Raw genomic sequence first — 9,790 nt, forward strand, 5'->3', positions numbered from 1 at the left:
TTAATTTTTACAAGGCTAAGAATCAGTTGCATCCTTAATATTAACAGTATCCTTCATCTCAGGAAACAGAGACTTGCAGAGTTTGGCATCTTGGCTAAACTAAGCCAAGGGCACAGCAAGGAAGAATCTCTGATCCCAAACCCATGCTCCTCAGGTCTCCTTAGTGCTATGACTGTATCTCAGGAAGGCATGAGCTGATAAGTCACGTACAATACAAGGAGAGGCTAGGACAACAGCAAAATTATTTAGAGCTTTTAGTTGCTTTTAGTTGCTTTTAATGGAAATAGCTGCAAATGGAACTCTAAAATAATGAATCCACAAACAACCCTGAACTCTAAGGGCCTAGACAGAGACAAGTGGACAAAGCAAAATGACACAGTTGATCTGTTCTCAGTCATTCAGAGCCCCTGAGATTTCCCAGAGGCCGGGGTGGGAATGGAGATAGGCCACGAACACCATAGCAGATTTTGCCAGAACGTGGAGCAGATGCTTGGATACTGCCAGTTTCTTGCTCACGATCACCAATTAGTCTCGCAAGTGTTTACCTACGTTCTCATTAGTTATGCTTTCTACGTGAGGGACAGAGAAATGGAGTAGAAAAGAAATCATCTTCTTCTTCTTCTTAATGAGTCTAGTGCATTTCCAGCACTCACTAGAAAGATCGCTCTGATTCTCTGTTTACCCTTGAGCTTGTTCTGTGTGCCCTGAAGCAGACAGGAGTGTTGATTAAGTGCTTCACATGCCCATCAGTCAGAGTGGGTCTGATAAGGCCTAGCTCAGGCATTCGCTGACTTAATTACAGCCATGAATGATTCTACGGCAGTTTGCGAATCTCTAAACACCATCATGACATCCTCAATCATCCTCCCAACATGTCTGCTTCTGTACGGAAGGAGGTCCAGCTTTGGTTTGTGTTGACTTTAGCATACTTCTACGGGGTAAGTACATTGCTATTACCATCGAATTGACTGTAGAATACTTTTGTATGGGCTGTGGTGATTATAATTGTCATTATAGTTGCACACACACACACACACACAAATTAAAGTTAGGTTTGTCCTTCTCTTGTCTCCCTTAAGAAGGCAATAAAAGGACAGAAAGCCATCATGTGTGTTGTAACTGGAAAATTAATCACATCAAATATTCACTATACTAATCAAGTTATAAGTCTGGAATGGGCTTATATGAAACAGATGTTTACATTCTTGCTCTCCTTGGGTACGAATGTTAAGAGAAGAAAGCACAGAACAGCTATGTCATGGCGTGCTTTGGGGAATGTAACACTTTTCTTTTACTTTCTTTAATGAAGCCACAAAGTCTGTGGTCAGAGAGAACAGGCTAAAGGGGAAGACACTAAGGGGTCTTAATCTTCCAGTCCTTATATAGACAAAATCCTTTTTTTCAGTGATGGAACAGAAAATGTGCTGCCCCAGGAGGAGGGAATGGATGAGGGTAGGAGAAAGCAAACATCTGGAAGCTTGTCCTGGGGGGCTGGGCTGAGACCCTGGCTCTCTAAGCCTTGTAACTCTGGTTCACGGTTCATCTCTGGCCTGCTCTGTAAAGACATGGCTCTTTCCTTCTCTTCACCTTGAAATAAAGACCAAGAGACTCTACTTCACTACAGGTTGCTCTCATTCAGGAAGAATCCTATAAAGCCTAGTTCAATGTTTTATGAGGAAAAAGAGATCCACATGTTTAAAGGTTTGGCCACCTGCCTAGAGTGGTGGGACTTTGGGGGGGGGGGGGGGGAGGTAGTACATTGTGGGAAGAAATTGGGTCACTGAGGGATGCCCTTGAAGAGGCTACTGAGAATCTGGGCTCTCCTTTCTCTCTTTGTTTCCTGGGATGACCAACCTCTGTGTGCTCTCATGTGAGCCACTGCACCACAACCGGCCCAGAGCAACAGAATGAGCAGCAGTGGGCTGAAACCCATGAATCCTGCAGCTAAAATTAATTCATTTTCCCTCTTGAAGGTCCGTTATCACTCATGTCTTGCCACAGCAATAGGAAGCTGACGAAGGCCCTTCCCTGAAACAGAGAGTAGACTGAGGCTGAGAGAGTGGTTGGCCTAAAATTGAAAGGAAAAAACTTGAAACAGGGCTGCAAGCTTTGTTTTGGTTTTGGTTTTATCTCATGATTGCCATTCTCCCACCTCACCTGTTGCACTACCTAACACTCTAACTACTTCCCAGGCACAGTTTTAGAGCTTAATACATACTGACAGACTTGACCACATATACTCTTTGTTCCAAAACTATGTACGCAATCAACATAATAATCAGCGTAAGAGAAAGTAAAAGAAAGCACAGAGCTGGTGGGTCACCTGTCCAACTTAGCACAGCTGGTATTCCTTGTCAAGTTTCATCTTCTGTCTCTAGTCCAGATCATCCCCGTCATTTTGTTGTGAAATTGAAAGTGCTGGCAGTGACACATAGAACATATAATTACCTCACGTGATACCATATTTTCTCACTGTGCTCTATTATGGCTTATTTAGGAGAATACGTTACTCCATTTTAATATCATTTGATGAGTGGATTATTCATGAAGTAGTTTTTGATTCTGAGCCTTACTTTCTGCTCATAATTTTTCAGAGTTTTTGTTTTTTGTTGCTGCTTTGTTTTGTTTTGCTCAGTTTTCCTTCTTATTCGTTATAAACTAAAGCTAATTCTATTTTTCTGCCACAATTCCATAAATTCACCTGGAATAAGAACTGCATTTCAGGGCTGGAGAGATGGCTCAGTGATTCTAGAGCACTGGCTGTTCTTCCAGAGGACCTGAGTTTAATTCCTACCACCCACGTGGCAGCTCACGACTCTCTGTAACTCAAGTTCCAGTGGATCCAACGCCCTCACACAGACATACAAGTAAGTCAAACATCAGATGCACATACAAATTGATTAATTATATTTTTAAAAAGAACTGCATTTCAATCGTCCTCACGTAGTAGGAATTCAACAGTGGCCCTTTAAAGAACTACTGAATTCACCACGATTCATAACAATGACGATGACTTCATGTGAGGACTTCAAACATATTCTTAGACATAAGTGTAGCCATGCACATGAACACATCTAACCCCACCCCCAACAACCTTGCATGATGAGCATCTCTATAACCATTTCAAATATGAGCAGACAATACTCAGAGTAGCATAGCGGCATCAGTACTGCATCACTGCAGTGCATCAGTACTGCATCACTGCTCTGTGGACAGCCAGCAGGGAAGCCCAGGCCCTTCAGTATGGTTGCCAGCACAATGTATCGCCATACAGTGACCTTATAATTAGGCTGCCCATGGAACTCGTGGAAAACCAATCATTCCAAAGAGCAAATTGATTATTTTCAGGACAGAGAAATTGATTAAATCATCATGCTTAGGTGAAACTTCATTACTGATCTCCAAGTAGGTAATCAATATGCTGTAGAAGTGAAGGTAATTTAGCAGAATAGGTTAAAATTGAAAGCTTTTAGAGAAAACTAAAATAGTGGTATGAACCCATTGCCTGTCTGCTGGGGGGGAGGGGACCCTCGACCTTTGACCTCCTCCTGCCGTCCGCATGGGCTATTTTTAAAGGGCTGATGAGTGTTACAATATGAATTTCCTGATGTCCCTTGAACAATATGGAAAAGTTTTAGGATTCAGGTGATTGACACAGTCCACTTCCCACTGACACCTTCATTCAAATACAGTTTAGAAAAGTAAAACTTGCATCCCTCATTTTGGTAAACCTACCTCTGTGTCTTCACAGTAATGTTCTTCCTGGGCTCAGGAGTTGCTCATTCTCTCCAAAATCTCATTTTATGGGGTCAGAAAGGGGCTCTGAAAACCAGAACACCTACTATTCTAGACAGCTGGGAACCTTGCCTAACGTAAAAGAACAAAAGAAATGCTACCTTTGTACCCTACATTCCAACACTTGGTCAGAAGAGCTTGTGTTTCTTTTCATGCAGTCTGAGACTTCCCTCTTGCTCTGTTTTCAGATAAACTACAGCTGCTTACAGCCTTCCGCTATTCCCCAGTACTAATTAACAAGTGGAGGAATGAACTGGACCCATTCCAACTGCCTTTACTTTTTTGTAGAGAACTCAGTCCTGTTTAAATCACATTAATGAAGACAGTGAATAACTCCAAGAGTCTCCGTAGACATAGGAAACTTCACCATGAAACTACCCACTCTCTTCCCTTTTCTTTCCAACCTACATTAGTTTAAACAACAACAATAACAACTAAATTAAGCTAAAAACCCATCTCCAGATAGCTGGTGATCCTGTGGTGATGGAGTTTCAGTTGTGAGTATTGTTCACAGCTCTCGTCGGCAGTGTGAACCTGGGAGAGTGGAACCTAAAAATCAGACAGACTAAAGTTCCGAGCAATCGCCAACTTCACTCAGAGCATCAGAAAATTTATACTCGGAAGGTTAAGAGTCACATGAGTAAAGTGTCCAATCACAGGGACAAGCTACAGGTGGCAAAACCATGTCATTCCATGGAGGCATATAAAGCAATAACAATAGCCAGTTGTAATGAATAAACTGAAGTAAACTCGACTCTAGATTGGGAAGGGGCACGGAAGCATGCTCCAAGAGCAGTTCTGTGTTTTGAAGAAACTGAGGTCACAAGATTCCTGTCTCGTTTTCTTGGAGTTTTCTCACAAACATTCAAAATTGTCTTCACCTGGCTCCATTCTTGGACCATGTTTCGATAAGTATGAAATCATGCAGAAGAACATGAATATATAGACATGTGTGCATTAGTGTGCGCAGAGATTTTTCTTTTTCTGACAGCTGAAAAACTCTAGAAACAATGCCCCCCATCGCACCCCCAGCATGAATGAGTGCACCAAGAGCCCAAATCTTGGTTTTTCAATGACAAGATTTTGTTTACAATAAAAAAAGAAACCAGTGCCTTTGGAGAAATTATTATTCTAAGGCTGGGGCAGAAAATATACAGCATGAACCTGTTATATCTTATAGAGTCAGAAATGAAGAGAATATAAAACAAACTTTTAAAATGGCTATACTTGAGAGGGCTTATTATGAGGGACAAAAATTTTAAGAATGTTCAGTCATCAAAACTAGAAAAAGCTTGAACAATGCACTGAACGGTACAGCATTAAATCCCAGGACTCAGGAGGTAGACTCAGGTAGGTCAGGAGTTCAAGACCAATTTTGGGATCATTCTGGACCATATACCTTTCTAAAATAGCTAGCTAATTTAATGAAATAATTTGAAAATCCCCCACATGGAAGAATTACAAATATTATAACTAGATTTTTCCCTGCTCGAGGACACAGGGATAATTAGCCACCTCATCACGATTGACTACAGATGGATTTGCTCCCAAATAATGTGGTAAAGAACAAGAAAGAGGAACCCTTAGGGGGGTGGGGGAATCCAGCAAATGCTGCCTTTGACAGCTGGTTGGGATTGAAATCAGCAGCGAATGGTCATTCATGCTGATAGCATAGACTTTCTATACCATGGAAGAAAGACTCTCTGGACTTCCTTTGGAGAATGCTCCTGGGGCTTTTTGGCATTGTCTGAGAAGTCTAATGTGTAATGTAATGTTCTGAGTGGAATATGAAACAGAAAAGACAAAGACCAAATATACGAATAAAGTCTGAGGCTTGGCCAGGGATGCTAGAGCAGTAGTATTGCCTGTGCTTCCTCGTTTTGACATCAACTTGACACACGCTTCATGTGTGAAGAGGGAACTTCAACGGAGGAAATGCCCTCGCCTAGGTTTGCCTGTGAGCAAGCTATGCTGAGTTTCCTTAATTGATGATGGACCTCCTGTGGGAGAGCCCAGCTCACAGTGGGCAGTGCCACCCCAGGGTGGGTGGTTCTGGGTGCTATTAGAAAGCAGACTGAGCAAGCCACGAGGAGCAAGACAGAAAGCAGCACTTCTCTATGGCCTGGGCTTTGGACCTTCTGCCTCCAGGTTCCTGCCCGGCTGGAGTTCCTGCACTGCCTCTCTTCAGTGCTACCTGGAATTAAAGGATGAAATAACCCCCTTCTCCTCCCAGGCTACCTTGAGTCATGATGTGTTACCACAGCAATAGAAATCCTAACTAAGACAATTCCTAGTCATAAGATTTCTATTTATCAAAAGTGCAGCTTGGGGCTGGAGAGATGGCTCAGCGGTTAAGAGCACTGTCTGCTCTTCCACAGTTCCTGAGTTCAATTCCCAGCAACCACATGGTGGCTCACAACCATCTGTAATAGGATCTGNTGCCCTCTTCTGGTGTGTCTGAAGACAGCAACAGTGTACTCATATACATAAAATAAATAAATCTTAAAAAAAAAAAAAAGTGCAGCTTACCAGTGTAAGATGTCAGCAATATGGAAACTAGGCTTGGGGTCTTTGTGAATTTCCTCTTGCCTACACTCATTTACAAACCTACAACAGTTATAAAATTAAACTACAAAAAGTAACCCTAAAGTGAGACATAAATACCAGGACATCAAAAACAAGTTTTTTCTTTCTCAGTGTCACCCACACAATGAAGTGGATTCAGACCATATGTGTGCTTAACAGCTAGGAAGAAGTCTTACACTTTGAAGACAGAACATTTGAAAGAATTTGCTTAGACCTAACAGAAATCAAACTGAAGATGCTATGCCACATACATATTGCAAACGAATCCTAAAAGAGTGTGATGGTTTGCATATGCTCATCCCACAGAGTGGCACTATTGGAAGGTGTGGCCTTGCTGGAGGAAGTGTGTCACTGTTCGGGGTGGGTGGGCTTGGAGACCTTCCTCCTAGCTGCCTGAGGATACCCAGTCTGTTCCTGGCTTCCTTCGGATGAAGATGTAGAACCCTCAGCTCCTCCTGTGCCATGCCTGCCTGGATGCTGCCATGCTTCCACCCTAATGACAATGGACTGAAACTCTGAACCTGTAAGCCAGCCCCAATTAAATGTTGTCCTTTATAAGACTTCTCTTGGTCATGGTGCCTGCTCACAGCAGTAAAACCCTAAGACAACCAATAATACTACTGTTGCTCATTACCACCTGGTGATTCATGACCATGAGAAGGCGGCTGAGAAAATGTACCCTTAGGTTATGCAAAATTTCAAATGTGTGTGTGTGAGTGTGTGTGTCTGTGTATTTCTAAGTTACAACTCTACTCAGAAAGATTGCTTTGCTAATGGGACTAAAGTCAGTAGCCTGTACGTCAAGTCTAGGTAGCCTTGTAGATCAGTTACTTCATTTCTGGTAAGTTCCAGTTCAGTGTGTGCCTCTTGCCCTGCAACTGTTAGTGCTGGACAGGCGCATGCCCAGAGCAGCGTAAACCCACACCCTTCCTAGAGAAACTGCATAAGCAAAACAGCCTATGGCTGTTATGTGAGGGTGTTGTTTTCCTGCTGAACTTGACCCGCATGACCCCAGGCATAGAACCCAAGCAGCGGCAGAGCAAGCTCTACCAAGAATGACAGTTTTCTTGTCAGAAAACTTCAGCATTTATTTGATGAGCTAATTCCAGCCAAAGCCTTCCACTCCCACGGAAGTCTAGCCCACTTGGAGATAGGACATACAGTTAAAAGATCTCCATTAATTTCTTTAGTGGAGAACTATAAACTGGAGTGGGGGTGGAAGTAACCAGCAAACTTCAAAAATTGTATTATGGAAGGTTTCTTCCTCCTTGTCCTGTACTTAATGCCTTAAGGTTGACTTTCTCAAAACAAATGCACGGTGAACTGGTGCAGGCATTAAAATTCATTCAGTCATCCCTGACAGGCATTCCTGAATGCCAAACATTTAGCTCTACCCTGAAACTGGGAGTATAAAATTAGAAACATATTTAACAGATGTTGAAAAGAAATGGGCACCATGCCAAGTAATGGAAGCTTCCAGTGTTGCTGCTGTCAACCTATGTAACAAAGTAACAACAACAACAACAACCAATATAATTACAAACTAAAAATCAACAAAAATAAGACTCCATTAAAAATTTGGGCTCGGAAATGGCTCAGTCCGTACTTACCCTGCAAGTGTGAGGACATGAGCTTGATACCCAGATCTTACGGAATCGTGGGGCAAGCTTGGTGTAAACTCCGTACTTGGGAAACAGTGTCAGGGACGGGACTCACTACAACTCACTGGGCAACTTAGCAAGTTCTAGGCCAGCAGAAGACCAGTCTCACAAAACTAATAAACAAAGATGCCTAGTGCCTGAAAAACTACTCCTGAGGCTGGCCTATGGCCTCTTGACATACATGCACACAAGTACATGCGTATCCTGCACACACACCCAAATATCTATCTACTATCAACTTGCATTATATCTCCCCTAATTCAGGTTGTTTGTTTGTTTGTTTGTTTGTTTGTTTGTTTGTTTAGAAAATGGCTTTGGCTCTGTCAAGTAGCTTATCTAATTCAACCAACAATTGATTAATACTATTTTCATGTCTCTTTACAAAAGTCCATATTTGTCAATGCATATGAAGCCTTGGTCTGTGCAGTAGAAAGTCAGCCAATGGCATTCATCGCTATGAAGGCAAAGCCATGGATTCTAAACACACTGATATAAAGCTGCCCTGAAGTTAGTGGAAAGACCAGAAAACACTCTCATGGATCCTGTTCAGATTATTCAGTCAAACCATGCGCAGACACAAGTGCCTTCTAAGTGAAACTAGAACAGTGGCTTTCAACCTTCCTAACGCTGTGACCCTTTAGTACAGTTCCTCATGTTGTAGTGACTCCTAACCATAAAATTAATTTCATTACTACTTCATAACTGTAACTACGCTACTGTTATGAATCGTAATGTAAATATCTGAAATGCAGGATGTGTGTCCCCTGTGAACCACGGAACAAGTGACAAGTCTTCATCCCTCTCTTGGCCTCTCCCTAGCCCTACACGTTCAATAAACACCTGCTTAGTCAGAAGCTGTTCAGTGCTAAGGTTTCCCTGCTACAGTAGAGTCCACTGATGCCCTGTGTCTCCCTGGCAATAAAATAATTATCTTCGCTTGAGTGATGGCTCAGTCAGTAACATGCCTACTGTGAAAACCTGAGTTCAGACCCCTAGGTACCTGCATAAAAGCCCAGTACACAGTGGCATGTGTCTATAATCCCACTGCTGGGAAGGAAGAAACAGGCTGGAGCTCGTTGGTCAGTCAGCCTAGCCGAATCAGTTAGCTCCAATGTGGAAAGTCGCTGAAAACGATACTCAGCATTAACTTCTGACTTGCACACACATATACATATACAACATACAAACTAACTAAGTAAAATCTGCTTGGCTCTTATCAGAGATGTTGGAATTTTAGTAATCCTCACTTCCCCTTGATTTAATTTTCCCGTGTTATTGTTGTTATATGGCTGTAACAAAAATGTCTCGGAGCCTAACAATCGACTGAACAGCTGCTACTGCAGAATCGGTGCTTTGAGAACAGGAGAGACATCAGTAACGTTCGAAAACTAATACTGCCCTCTGCTGGTAGTTCTCTGCAGTACACGTTTGTATGGCTGCTGGTACCTCACTTCTCGGTCTTTGGGGATCCACCTTGACATGAAGAGATCTGAGGTTGCTTCTTGTCACTGATATTTGGGGCCCCTAGGAAATAAAATGCAAAGTGTATAGGCGATGGTAATAAATGTCTAACCATTACCACCAAAATAAATACTTTTAAAGATATAACTCAGGGGAAGCAGAAACCGGCCTGAGTAGGACCACAGGCCTCATCCGGCCGGATCAGCGCCAGGGTAGCGGGAGCGCAGGGTTGCCTGACACCCGCCAGCTACCCACGACCCCCGCCTCAGGATTTTGGGACTGCTGGT

Source organism: Mus caroli, chromosome 1 (assembly GCF_900094665.2).
Source record: "Mus caroli chromosome 1, CAROLI_EIJ_v1.1, whole genome shotgun sequence".
Classification (NCBI taxonomy): domain Eukaryota; kingdom Metazoa; phylum Chordata; class Mammalia; order Rodentia; family Muridae; genus Mus; species Mus caroli.